We start from the raw sequence: 15,619 nt of genomic DNA, 5'->3' as shown, positions 1-15,619 counted from the left end.
GTAATGTCCATGTAGAGGAGCAGCTTCTTCCCTAGAACCATCAAGCTATTAAATACTACAACCTCCAAATAGGCTCTGAACTACTGTATATAGACTTTGGGACATTATTTTTGACTTTGCACTACTGTTGTCTATTTATTTGTCTTTTTTTAAAATATATACTGAACTTTTTTTTAATTATGGATTTTACAGTAATATTTTGTTTACATATCAGTTGTGCTGCTGCAAGTAAGAATTAAATTGTTCCATTTTGGGACATATGACAATAAAACGCTCTTGACTCTAGATGTGTTTGATCCCCAACAAATTGTAGGTAATACTAGACTAAGTGGGACCCGTTGGGTCCCAGCATCACTCAGGAAGTCTGGTCCCCCAACGCAATATTCCACCTCTCCATGAATTCAAATATTGGTGGCCAGTGGAGGAGTAGGGGCTTTCTGGAGTGCTAGTATGGATGTTGTGGGCTGAAGGGACTTGTTTCCAGAAGGCTAGTATGGACATTGTGGGCCGAATGGATTCTTGGGCTGGGGGCTCAGTCACTCAAGCCTGTTGTGCTGGCAGCTCACTCACTCACAGCTGGTGGGCTGTTCCTTGAAATTCCATTTCAAGCAGGGTGCAAGGCCACCAAATTCAAATGCAGTTTCTTACCACTTCAAGCAGGGTGCAAGGCCACTAAAGACAGCGAGTCGTGACCTCTCCCTCCTCCATCTTGCAGAGACTGAGCCAAGCCCACACTTCGGGGTTTGATAGTCCCTCCCCACTCCCACCAGAAGGGGCGTGGCCTTCATGGCATGATTGACAGGAGAGAGAATCTCAACATTTTTTAAACACTAATAACTCTTTTATTTTTCTCGATGGGAAAAATCCTCGGCACCTGATCAAACTCTGAGTAAGATGGCCAAAAATCACAGCCATTTTTTTCTAAAATCAATATAAAGCGCAAACAGGAAGTGGTCAAGATTAGACTTTTAATTATATAGAAGGCAAGGCAACTTTAATTAGGCAAGGCAACTTTAATTAGGCAAGGCAACTTTAATTAGGCAAGGCAACTTTAGGATTTCCAAACCAAAGGCAACACAGCTTTAGGATTTCCAAACCAAAGGCAACACACCTTTAGCATTCTCAGACTGAGACACATGACCCTCTCGCTCCCCCATCTTGCAGAGACTGACTGAGGCACTCAACTCTTCCGGGTTTTATAGTCCCTCCGGAAGGGGCGTGGCCTTCAGGAGAGAGAATCTCAACATTTTTTAAACACTAATAACTCCTTTATTTTTCATCGATGGGAAAAATCCTCTTGCCCTGCACAGCGGAGGGGGACAGATGTCCAAAAATCACAGCCGTAAGTGGCAGCGTTTTTTCTAAAATCAATACACAGAACAGGAAGTGGTCAAGATCAGACTTTTAGTAATATAGATTAAGCCCTAGCAACATAAAGATCTCAATCATTTCCACTTGGGCGCCATAGATGCTGCATAGAACAGGTTTAGAGGGATATGGGCCAAACATAGGCAGGCATGATTAGTGCTGGGACATGTTAGCCGGTGTGGGCAAGTTGGGCCGAAGGGCCTGTTTCCACGCTGTAAGACTCTATGACTCTATGCTGATTAGGGTGTGTACACCACCATTCTTCCTGATTTTGAGAACTAACTCCTTTGCCTTGCTAATGTTGAGAGAGAAGTTGTCGTGGCACCATGTTGAGTGTGGTTGACCACAATGGCCAGGCCATTCAGTTCACATGCCCAGCATCAGATGCCTGAAACAGATGCCCTAATTTGAGTTCAGTTATGGAGAAAAGATTAACAGGTTGATAAATGCCAAGAACAAAATGCCGGAAGAAAGAAACAAAGTGCTGGAGCAACTCAACGGGTTAGGCAACGGGTCTCTGGAGAAAAGGAACAGGTGACGTTTCGGGTCAGAATCCTTCTTCAGACTGAAAGTAGAGGGGAGGGGAACTGGATGTAGGAAAGGCCACAGGCCAAATAAGGGCTGGCAATCAGGAAGGGTGGAGCCTATAATGGTCCATTGTTGGCTGGGGATAACAAAGGGATACAGGGAATCGAACAGTGGAACTGGTAGGATGACTAAGGTTGGGGGGGGGGGGGGGGGGGGGGGGGAGACGGATTGCAGCTGTTACTTGAAATTAGATAAATTAAGATGCTGCTTCACCCATTTAGTTTCTCCAGCACTTTGCGTTTTCCCCAGATTCCAGCATCTGCAGTTTCTTGTGTGTTTTTGATAAATGCAGCATTGCTTAGAAAGCTCGGCATGTTCCCATAAGCTCTCGCCGACTTCTACAGATGCGCCGCAGAAAGCATTTTATCGGGATGCATCACAGCATGATTTGGGAACAGCTCCATCCAAGACCGCAAGCCATTGCAGAGAATTATGGATTCAGCCCAGACCACCACAGAAACAAACCTCCCTTCCATTGACTCCATTTACACTTCATGCTACCTCGGCAAGGTCACCAGCATAATTAAGGACTAGTCTCACCCTGGTCACTCCCTTTTCTCCCCTCCCCCATCAGGCGATAGGTACAGAAGTGTGAAAACGCACACCTCCAGATTCAGGGACAGTTTCTTCCCAGCTGTTATCAGGCAACTAAACCATCCTATCACCAACTAGAGAGCAGTCCTGATCTACCACTTACCTCATTGGAGACACTCGGAGTATCTTTAATCGGACTTTACTGGACTTTTATCTTATAATATACATTATTCCCTTTATCCTGTATCTGTACACTGTGGACGGCCCAATTGTAATCATGTATAGTCTTTCCGGTGAAGATAGACACAGAGTGCTGGAGCAACTCAGCAGGTCAGGAGAAAAAGGTTGGATGACGTTTTGGTCGGGACCTTTCTTCATACATTGTCTTTCCGCTGATTGGATAGCAAACAACAAAACGCTTTTCTCTGTACCATCACGGTACACATGACAATAAATCAAACACAACTCAACTGTGACTCTAAGTGTGCCATCCACATACTGCCTCTGAAACAGAGGTACTCAAAGTGAACACTAGTAAGAAAGGGTCAGTGTAGCCATTGGGTGCAAAGTGAGGCTGCTCCCCAATTTGGCATGAACTTTACATGTATACATTTTTAGAAAGCCTCGCCCATTCCACCATAACGGCAAGAATGGTAGGATGCACAACTCTCTTGCCCACCAGAATTATGCACAATCCGCAGACCATGATGCCCATGAACAATGTTAACCTGATGTGTTGGAAGGAACTGCAGATGCTGGTTTAAACTGATGATCTTGCTGCCCATTTGGGCCTCGACAGGGGTATGTTAAACTTGCTTGGAAGCAATGCTTTTGTTGTGACTGTACGGAGTACCAGCACCTCTAAAAGTTAAATAGATTTTCAGATTTTTAATATTACATAAAGATGATGAATGTTTAAAAAATAAAATGCATTAATTAAATTAGGCCGTCAGGCCCTTAGACAATTTTTAAAAAAGGACACAAAGTGCTGGAGTAACTCAGCAGGTCAGGCGGCATCTCTGGAGAACATGGATAGCTGACGTTTCGGATCAGGGCACATATGAAGAAAAGACCTGACCCGAAACATCACCTTCTACAGATGCGCCTTAGAAAGCATTTTTTCAGGATGCATCACAAAATATGTTTGGGAATAGCTCCATCCACGACCACAAGAAATTGGTCCGCAGAGAATTGTGGACACAGCCCGGACCATCACACAAACCAACCTCCCTTCCATTCACTCTGTCTATACTTTATGCTGCCTCGGCAAGACCACCAGCATAATCAAGGACCAGTCTCAGCCCGCACTCCCACTTCTCTCCTCAAGCAAGAGATACAGAAGTATGAAAGCATATATACTTCCAGATTCAGGGAGATTCTTCCCAGCTTATCGGGCAACTGAACCATCCTATGAACAGCTATAGAGCATTCCTGAGCTCCCACCTACCTTGCTGGAGTGCCTCGGACCTTCTTTAATCAGACTTTACTGGACTTTTATCTTGCACTAAATGTTATTTCTATGTCTGTACACTGTGGATGGCTTGATTGTAATCATGTATAGTCTTTTTGCTAACTGCATACCATGCAGAAAATAGGTTTTCACTTTACCTTGGTATATGTGACAATAAACTAAAGTAAACTGAACTAAAATTCTACTTTCCATGTTCTCCAGAGATGCTGCCTGACCAACTGCGTTACTCCAGCACTTTATGTCCTTTTTCAAAACCGACATCTGCAGTTCCATATGTCTCCTGAAATAGCTTAAGCAGCAAGGAATGATATACAAACCAGCATCTTTTTTGTCCACCGCTTGGAAAGATCAGGGTGACTCCTTACTACCTACACTATATATCTGCATTCAAATTATTTGCAGGTAATTTTCAGTTACCTGCAAACTCATAGATTCATAGAAGCACAGAACAGCTCAGAAACATCCCTTCAGCCCAACTTGAACATGCCAACCGAGATGCCTCATCAACGTTAGTCCCACCAGCCCGCATTTTACCTTTATCTCTCTAAACCTTTCCTATCCATGTCCCTATCCAAATGTCCTTTAAATATTGTTATAGCATCTACCTCAACTGCCTCATCTGGCAGCCCATTCCATGATCCCACCACCCTCTGTATGATGAGCTGTTTCCTCCCATATCACAAAGACGTTAACGTACTGCAGGTTATTTGGCCTCTGCAAAATTGCCTCTAGTGTGCAGGGAGTGGATGAGAAGGTGGGATAACATAGAACTAGTGCGAACAGGTGATCAATGGTATGAACGTGGTGGGCAGATATAAGCCTGTCTCTATGCTGTCTTTAAAGTAAAACTAAAACAAATTTTGTGGGTGACATACACATGGTCAAACTGTTTTTCAGAACCCCAATGCCTGCAGCACTTTGCTGGTTCACTATATATCAAGTGATTTTTTAAAGTGTAAAGTGAGATTAAATATGTTTATATTTGGGGCTTGTGTGTTTGAAATTCGTTTCTTCGGAATATTAGAAATGTATTAGATTTATTAGTCAAAATGGTGAAGTGTGATCATTGCATTAAATTACAGCAGGAAATCTGTTCTCCGGCATATTTTGCAAGATTTTTTCATCATGAAAATCATTCCCTAATCACAACAATCAGAAAAGTGAAGAGGATATACATGGTTTTTTCACAAGGTTTTCCAATTTTGGAAAAATCTACATACATACAACAGAAAAAAATCCTAATAAACTTTGGTATTATCCTGAATTCACATTTATGTTACAATTCGATGGCCATTTTTTTTAGTAAGCATTTTTTCCGTGACCATATATTCCTCAAGATTTTTATTGTATTTTTGGTCTTTTGTCTGAAAATTTGCTACATTCATCGATCAGTTACTATTGGTCATACATCTTTGACTTTTCTGCTTATATCTGCATTAAAGCTGTCATTTACGGCTGTTTCTTTCCCTCTGTATTTGACAGCACTAGCTTTCATTAGCTTTTATCTTTTTTCTTCACATTATGATGTAATCTGTGCAAAGTGGCCTGGTTCTTCAGTTCTGATTTGTAAAATTTGCAACATTTTTTCGAGACGGGTCAGTGCCCATTTTTGGTTCCTTTCTTTACTGAGTACCGTGCTAAAACTTTTTTTGCAGATGCCGACTATTCAGGAGCAGTCTGTGGCTACACGCAGAGATGTGGAAAGAAGAAAAGACCTTTCCATTTTCTGATTACCATAGTAACTAGAACATTGCCCATTGCTTGTCACTTAAATGGGCAATAGCAAGTTAATATAGTTTCCTGTGCAGTCAAGCCCTCTACTGGAGATTGTGGCTTGCGTGACATAGGGTTACTGAAAGGCCAATATGGTTGTTTCAATTAAAATCGAGCATTTTGCTTAAAATAATACCCATTTGTATCCATTTTGTTCACTATAAAACAGCTGCTGTATTCAAGATGACAACGTGGTTGTTTAAAGTGCATCATGTGATAAATTGAAAATGAATTAAAGAATGGTTTCAATCTGATGTTAGATCAGGAAACCCTAAAGCAATTAAAAAAAAGACACATCGTGCTGGAGTAACTTAGCGAGTCAGGCAGCATTTCTGGAGAACCCTTAAACAATATTATGTGCAAAGACAAAGACGCACATTCATATAAACATTATGCACAACACTTAGTTTAGAGATACAGCAGGCCCTTCGGCCCACTGAGTCCACGCCGACCATCGATCACCAATTCACATCAGTTCTATGTTATCCCCCATCTTCTCATCCTACACACTAGGGGCGATTCACATCAGCCAATTAACCTACAAGACAGCACCTCTTTGGGATGTGGGAGGAAACCGGAGCACCCGGAGAAAACTCACGTGGTCACAGGGAGAACGTTCAAACTCCGCACACAGACAGCGCCCGAGATCAGGATCGAACCCAGGTTACTGGTGTTGTGAGGCAGCGGCTCTATCAGCTGTGCCACTCTGTTTAAAATTAAACATGACACAAAATAGAGGCATTATTTCCAATAGTAAACAGTTAGCTATTTTTGAACTAATTGGTATAATGTAATTATGCCAGATTGCTATAGTTCACCACCTTGTCATTTGAGAATAACAAAATTATACTTCTACTTCAAGCGATCGAATAAACAAACACATTTTACTATTACCTATTTTTCTACATTTTAAGCAAGCAAGTAAACCGGGATACAGATGTGTGGAACAGAGGTTGCTTTTCACACATCACAGACCATTCAGCTACCAGGAGGTGAACATGAACATCAAACTTGAACCTAGATCTTATATTCCAAAGATACACACAAAATGCTGGAGAATCTCAGCGGGGTAGGCAGCATCTGGAGAAAATGGATAGGTGACATTTCCGATGGGAACCCTCCTTTAGACAATTCAGATTCTCCTTATCATCCAAGTCATTTTTTTTTAGATTCATAACTTGCTGAAAATCAAATAATGATTTAAGATGAGAGGGGCAAGATTTAATATGAACCTGAAGGGGAGATTTTTCACTCAAAGGGTGATAGTACATGCAACGAACTGCCAGAGGAGGTAGTTGAGGCAGGTATTATAACAACATTTAAAATACATTTGGACATGTAAATGGATAGGAAATGTTTGGAGGCTATGGACCAAATAGAACTGGTGTAGATGCGACATCTTGGTTGGCATGTTGGGCCACAGCGCCTGATTCTGTGCTGTATAACTGTGATTTATGAAAACCAAATAAATATACTTTTAATTTTCTGTAGACAATAGCAATAGACAATAGACAATAGGTGCAGGAGTAGGCCATTCGGCCCTTCGAGCCAGCACCGCCATTCAACATGATCATGGCTGATCATCCACAATCAGTACCCGTTCCTGCCTTCTCGCCATATCCCCTAACACCGCTATCTTTAAGAGCTCTATCTAACTCTCTTGAAAGCATCCAGAGAATTGGCCTCCACTGCCTTCTGAGGCAGAGAATTCAACAGATTCACAACTCTCTGGGTGAAAAAGTTTTTCCTCATCTCCGTGCATCTCTGGAGAATGTGAAGCAGGTGCCTTTTTTGGTCGGGACCCTACCCAAAACATCACCTATCCATGTTCTCCAGAGATACTGCTTGACCCACTGAGTTACTCCAGCAGACAAAATGTGTAGGAAGGAACTGCAGATGCTGGTTTATACCGAAGATAGACACAAAATGCTGGAGCAATTCAGCGGGTCAGGCAGCATCTCTGGAGAAAAGGAATAGGTGACTTTTCGGGTCGGAACCCTTCTTCAGACTGAAACATAGAGAAGGCCAAAACAAAACAGGGACAGCAACAGATGATCTCAGGATGGCTGGAGTTAATAATGGCCCATTGTTGACTGGGGAAGATGGGCTAACAACAGGGATACAAGGAGGCAAACAGTGGAAGCAGTAGAACAACTAGGGTGGGGGAAGGGAGGAGAGAGAAAATGGAAAGGAATACAGGAATTACATGAAATTAGAGAAATTAACAATGGGTTGTAAGATGCCCAAGAGAAATATGAGGTGCTGTCCCTCCAATTTGTGTGTGGCCTCACTCTGACAGTGGAGGTTGCACAGGACAGAAAGGTCAGCATGGGAATGGGAAGGTGAATTAAAATGTTTGGTAACTGGGAGATCGCGTAGTCCAAGGTGGACTTACCCCAGCACTCTGTGTCAATCGTTGAAACTAGGTTGGTGACTAGGTTTTGATCAGTTAATTCATCATCGAGCAAACCTTCTATAGTCTGAACCTCTATTAATTCCCATAATCATTGTCTTCATCACCTTAGCAATTAATGTTTCCAGCTTTGAAGTATGGAATTCATGCCATCATAGGACACAAAGTGCTGGAGTAACTCAGTGGTTCAGGGGGAATCTCGGGAAAACATGGATAGGTGATGTTTCAGTTTGGGTCTGAACAAGGGTCTCGACCTGAAACGCCACCTACCCATGTCCTCCAGAAATGCTGCCTGACCTGCTGAGTTAATCCACATTTTGCTTTTTTTTGTTGTAAAACGTGGCCTTTATATCTTACATAAACTTTGCCCCTCTCACCGTAAAGCTTTGGCCTCTAGTATTTGATAATTCCAGCCATGGAAAATGGTTCTGAGTTTCGACCTAATGAATGCTTCTCACGATATTATATACTTCTGTCAAGTTTCCCATCAGCATTCGACACTCCAGAGAAGGGCTTAATTACTTGCTGAATCTTTCAATCAATCAATCAATCAATGACTCCAACATGGACATATACCTGTGAAAAAGAAAACTGCTGCAAGTTAAAACTCAAGGCTTAAAAAAAACTGAAACAAAAATAGGGAAGATATAATTTCAAGGAATAACATCAAAACTGGAGGTCTAGATGTGTAACAAATTCAACAAAAGACACAAAGTGCTGGAGTAACTCAGCGGGTCAGACAGCATCTCCGGAGAACATGGATAGTGACGTTTCGGGGCGGGGTCCTTCTTCAGAATTGTATAGGGGAGAGATGGGGGGTAAAATACTTAGTTGGAACATGGAACATGTAAAATTGAAAGCAGGTCAAAGGATATAAAATGGAAATATTAGAGTTTCGTGATCAGGAAAACCTTAATTGAAAAATAATGATTTTCTATCATATGTTTTTCCACATTTTTAATAAAATAAAAAGAGCATGGGCAGATAGTAACATAATAATTTAGTAACCATTCACTTTTGCTCAGAACCCTCTGTAATGTTTTGCAGGACAAGAAACTGCGGATGCTGGAATCTGTAGCAATGAATAGGAGATCAACTTGAGGAATTCGGGAGGCCGGGCAGCATGTGTAGAAGGAAATGGTCCAGTTAACATTTCAAAATGTTGACTGTCCAATTCCTTCCACAGTTGCTGTATGACCAGTTGAGTTCCTCCAGCTGTTCTCTTTATTTATCCCTATTAAGTTAACTAACCATTTAAGACTTTCATTTATTAGAACTTGTATTTTTGCTCCGTTTACTTAGTTTAGTTTAATTTAGAGATAAAGCGCGGAAACTGACCCACCGAGTCCGTGTTGACCAGTGATCCCAGTACACTATCCTACACACTAGGGACAATTTACTATCTTTACCAAAGCCAGTTAACCTACAAACCTGTACGTCATTGACGAGTGGGAGGAAATTGGAGCACCCAGGAAAAACATATGCAGTCACGGGGCGAACGTACAAACTCAGTACAGTACAGGATCGAACTCTGGTCACTGGCGCTGTAAGGCAGCAACTCTACCTCTGCTCCCCCGAGCCACCCTACTTCCTTAGTTCTGGATCACAGCACCACACAAATATCATTCTTCCTCATACATATCACTTGTTTTGCATAACCGACATTAAAATACTGCATATTAAAATATTGACAGCGGAAAATCAAAATTCATTGTGTTTTGTTTACTTTAGTTTCGAGATACAGCATGGAACCAGGCCCTTTGGCCAACGGGTCCGCGCTGACCATCGATTATCTGTTCACAATAATTCTATGTTATCCCACTTTCTCATCTACCTACACACTAGGGGCAATTTTACAGATCTATTTTACAACCTGCAAACCTGCAAGTCTTTGTGATATGGGAAGAAACCGGAGCACCCGAGGAAAACCATGCAGTCACATAGAGAATGTGCAAACTCCACACAGACAGCACCCGAAGCCAGGATCAAACCCGGCTCTCTTGTGCTGTGAGGCAGCAGCCATAACAGCTGTGATGTATCAAGTTTTGATGTTTTACACTTTCTTTGGCTCATTTAAGTAATTCCATTCTGAGTTTCAAAAAGAATGACAAATTCCACAATTGAATAACAAATCAATCACAATCACATATAAAAAATAACAGATTAAAGCCAGGATTTTTTTTGATCTTTTCTCAACTCTATAGTCACAGTAACCCAGATTATAATATAATTTTAAAAATGTGTCAGCTCAGAACAATCTGTCCAGAATGATCTTCATACAAACATTGAATTCAAAGTGATGTGTAAATGTAAAGATAGGGTGAAGGGAAGTTTTAAAAGGAAAGACAATGAGTCCTTTGTGGAAACCAAAATCAGGGGAAACTCGTGTTAGTCTTATATTACCAAGACTGCTCTTTGAAACACAGTATACAGTATAGTTTATTTTAACAGATCCAATGATTAATTTTGAAGTTTGCTTGACCTTTAAAAAAAAATAGAAAACAGCTTCACCATAGAGAAATAGGGGTCCCAGCTGATATAAGCCTTTTACTTTCAAGTGATTATTTTACAAAATGTGATTGTCTCATATATTATTGATTATTTTGTCACCTGCACCAGTTCAGGTTATTATCTGTTATACTATCTGATTATTTTTTCAAATATATGTGCTAGGAACTTATTCTGCGATTCCTGTCACTCATGTAATACTGGGCTGTTCAGTTTGTTTCCTCTGTATTGTTGCCATAGATACGAGGTTGTGGAACTCCTGATTTAAATCATTTTAATACTGTACTGGATTTGGGCTTATTGTTTAAAGTTGTATTCACCTAGTGTTTTGAAGATTTACATTTTTAATGGCTCATTTATGTAATCCCATAAATAAAACACCAGAAAAAAGCACCCTACACAAATGAACGTGAATTGGGGTTTCAAAAGCTGTCGGAACAGGTCACAGAGGGCCTCAGCTGCTGGGCCTTGTTTGGTATGGACTACGAAACCACTATGGCAAGAGACTTAAGACCACCCAGTCAGCCAAAATGGTGATTTACCGAGCAATAGTAGGATGGTACTATAGTTCACTGTCTCTTTTTAAAAAAAGAATATAGAGTTCTGCAGCAAAAACCATTGCCACCTAAAACCCTTTTACTTACTGCTTTGACAGCTGCACATTTCAATCCTAAATGCAGACGAACAGCTCTTGTTTTTGCAGACTTTAAGTTTTATTTTTAAGGTTCTAAAAAAGCTCAGTGGTGGTTATTCCTTATTAAATTGTATAATTATAGTGTATTAGTCACCTGCTAAAGAAGATTCTATGATGGAAGTATAGATCTCTTCCAGTAAATAATTTTCTTCATCATTAGATAACATCTTCTTTGTACTCTTCTTTTATTATCCTGGAAGTGTGAAAATGTATTTAATAATTCTTAATAAGTGTTTTAAATCATAATTATTAATGATAAGTTTAACCTGCTTTTATTTGATGCAATATAAGATTTGTTCATTATTCTTGACAGCACATCTAATGTGAACTTGCAGAATTTTAATTTGGAATAAAATATTGCAAGTATTTCAAAAACTAAATGTATCAACAAGCAACAATTCAAAACTAAGTATTGAATTACTTAAAATTTCCAACATTTTACTTGACTAACAAGGTATTTTAACTGCATTCACTTTAACAACATTTATTTGCAGAACCAAAGTAAAAACCTATTCTATTCCTCAAATCTTGCGTGACAGTCAATTTGCAAGTTAAACATGTAAATGTAAATGCATAAACAAGGAATTTAAAGAGGATATGATATTCTGCATAATTAAGAGATATTTCCTTATGTTACTGATTTTTTTTAGTTTAGTTCAGAGATACAGCATGGAAACAGGCCCTTTGGCCCGAGTCCGCATCAACCAGTGATCACCCTAATTCTATCCTACACACTACAGACAATTGGCAGAAGTCAAATAACCTACAAACCCACATGTCTTTGGAATGTGGGAGGAAACCGGAGCACCCGGAGAAAAACTCATACGGTCACAGGGAGAACGTACAAACTCCGTAGACAGCACCCATAGTCAGGATCAAACCTGGATCTCTAGCGCTGTGAGGCAGCAACTCTTCCACTGCTCCACTGTGCTGCCCCAAAAGCTAATTCATAAAATATAGGAACAGAATTCGGCCATTCGGCCCATCGAGTCTGCTCTGCCATTCTCCTTAAATTTTTAAAGAGAATTTAAAGGCTGCAGAAATTATTTTCTGGGTACGCAGTATGGTCATTTTCTCCTGAAAAACATGTTGGGCGGTGTGAGCAAGGTGGGACGAAGGGCCTGTTTCCATGCTGTATAACTATAACTATTAATTGTAATGATATATTGAATTATATAACCTTTTGTATCTTCTCCCCGACTGCCTGGGCTTTCTCTGGATGTTCCAGTTTCATCCCACACTCCAAAGACGTACAGGTTTGCAGGTTATTTTGTCTTTGGTAAAAATCGTACATTTTCCCTAGAGTGTAGGATAGTGTTAGTGTGCGTGGTGATTGTTGCCAGCACGGATTTGGTTGGCCAATGGGCCTGTTTCCGTCTGTATCGCTAAAATTAAACTAAAAAAAAACTACAGTGCCCTCCATAATGTTTGGAACAAAGGCCCATCATTTCTTTATTTGTCTCTGTACTCTACAATTTGAGATTGGTAATAGAAAAAATCACGTGTGGTTAAAGTGTACATTGTCAGATTTTATTACATTATACATTTTGGTTTCACCATGTAGAAATTACAGCTGTGTTTATACATAGGGCACCATAATTATTCAGGGCACCATAATGTTTGGGACACATGGCTTCACAGGTATTTGTAATTACTCAGGGGTGTTTAAATGCCTCCTTAATGCAGGTATAAGAGAGCTCTCTTCACCTAGTCTTTCCTCCAGTCTTTCCATCACCTTTGGAAACTTTTATTGCTGTTATCGACATGAGAACTAAAGTTGTGCCAATTAAAGTCAAAGAAGCCATTATGAGACTGAGAAACTAGAATAAAACTGCTAGACACATCAGCCAAACCTTAGGCTTACCAAAGTCAACTGTTTGGAACATCATTAAGAAGAAAGAGTGCACTGGTGAGCTTACTAATCGCAAAGGGACTGGCAGGCCAAGGAAGACCTCCACAGCTGATGACAGAAGAATTCTATCTATAATAAAGGAAAATCCCCAAACCCGACAGACCAGAAACACTCTTCAGGAGTCAGGTGTAGATTTGTGAATGACCACTGTCCGCAGAAGACTTAATGAACAGAAATACAGAGGCTGCACTGCAAGATGCAAACCACTGGTTAGCCGCAAAAATAGGATGGCCAGGTTAGTTTGCCATGAAGTACTTAAAAGAGCAACCACAGTTCTGGAAAAAGGTCTTGTGGACAGATGAGACGCAGATTAACTTATATCAGAGGGATGGCAAGAGCAAAGTATGGAGGAGAGAAGGAAATGCCCAAGATCCAAAGCATACCACCTCATCTGTGAAACACAGTGGTGGAGGTGTTATGGCCTAGGCATGTATGGCTGCTGAAGGTACTGGTTCACTTATCTTCATTAATGATACAACTGCTGATGGTAGTAGCATAATGAATTCTGAAGTGTATAGACACATCCTATCTGCTCAAGTTCAAACAAATGCCTCAAAACTCATTGACCAGCAGTTCATTCTACAGCAAGACAATGATCCCAAACATATTGCTAAAGCAACAAAGGAGTTTTTCAAAGCTAAAAAATAGTCAATTCTTGAGTGGCCATCAATCATCCGATCTGAACCCAATTGAGCATGCCTTTTATAAGGTGAAGAGAAAAATGAAGGTGACTAGCCCCCAAAACAAGCATAAGCTAAAGATGGCTGCAATACAGGCCTGGCAGAGCATCACCAGAGAAGACACCCAGCAACCGGTGATGTCCATAATTTACAGATTTCAAGCAGTCATTGCATGCAAAGGACATGCAACAAAATACTAAACATGAGTACTTTCATTTACATGACATTGCTGTGTCCCAAACATTATGGTGCCCTGAAATGGGGGGGACTATGTATAAACACTGCTGTAATTAATACATGGTGAAATCAAAATGTCTAAAAATGGCTTTTATTAAAATCTGACAAAACTAAAATCACTTTAACCACATGTGATTTTTCTATTACAAATCTCAAATTGTGAAGTACGAGGCAAATAAATAAATGATGGGTCTTTGTCCCAAACATTATGGAGGGCAATGTAAACTAAATGTCTCGGAAGGGACACAGAAGGGGGAGGAGTCTAGATAGCCCGGAGGCGGAAAATGACCTCACACCCATGGAACCCTCTGTCACCAAAGCCCAGGGTTGGTACGATGTGTTTGATCTCTTCGCCCTTTTTGTTTTTCCATCAGTGGTAGAAACTATTGTCAACATGGACCCAAGAACTGAATTTTGGAGGTAAGGCATGACATTAAGGTGGTATTTCACTGTGTGCCCCATCAAGATGCCTGATAAAACTGAGGACAATATGACCTACCAAATAATAGAATGGATGTGGAGGGGATGTTTCCAGTAGTGGGAGAGTCTAGGACCAGAGGGTACAGCCTCAGAATAAAAAGATACACCTTTAGAATGGAGATGAGGAAGAGTTTCCTTGGTAAGAGGGTGGTGAATCTGTGGAATTCATTGTCACAGATGGCTGTGGAGGCCAAGTCATTGGGTATTTTTAAAATGGAGGTTGATGGGTTATTGATTAGGAAGGTCATCCAAGATTAGGGGAAGAAAGTTGGACATGAACTTGAGAAAGATAGACCAGTCGAGATCAAATGAGCAGACTCGATGGGCAAAATGGCATAATTCTGATCCTTTGTCTTATGATCTTTTGAGTGAGTTTATCAAAGGGAATACATTCCAGTGGTTGATTCATACCTTACACACCTTCTCAGAAAATGAATGTGCCCAAAGGTTGTCTGGGTCTTGTTGCATGCAGGTGTGGGCTCCGTCTATTGCTGAGGGGTTGTGCATTATCCTTCCCTGAATGCAGCAAGATCTAGAGAACCATCAGGTGTGGGCTGATAAATGGCAATACACCTGGTATCCTGTGGCAAGTCATCAAGTCATGGAGCACCAACACAGACTCTACACACTAGGGGAAATGTTACTGAGGCCAATTGACCTACAACCCACATGTCTTTGGGATGCAGGAGGAAACTGGAGCACCATGCTGTCACAGGAAGAACATGCAAACTCCACACAGGCGACACTTGATGTCAGGATCGATCCTGGGTGTTCTTTGGTTTGCAGAAGGGTGTCAATGCGAAATGTCACCTCTCCCTATGCTCCACAGATATCTGACCTACTGCTTTACTCCAGCATTTTGGGTCATTTTGAAGATTGTTCCAGAAACCATTTACATTTCCTATCAGTAGGTTGGATGGGCACCCACCAGATAAAAGCACAACAGAAACATAGGATGGAG

This window comes from Amblyraja radiata, chromosome 6 (assembly GCF_010909765.2).
Source record: "Amblyraja radiata isolate CabotCenter1 chromosome 6, sAmbRad1.1.pri, whole genome shotgun sequence".
NCBI classification, from domain to species: domain Eukaryota; kingdom Metazoa; phylum Chordata; class Chondrichthyes; order Rajiformes; family Rajidae; genus Amblyraja; species Amblyraja radiata.
The sequence above is the reverse complement of the archived record's forward strand: the minus strand, read 5'-3'. Positions refer to the sequence as shown.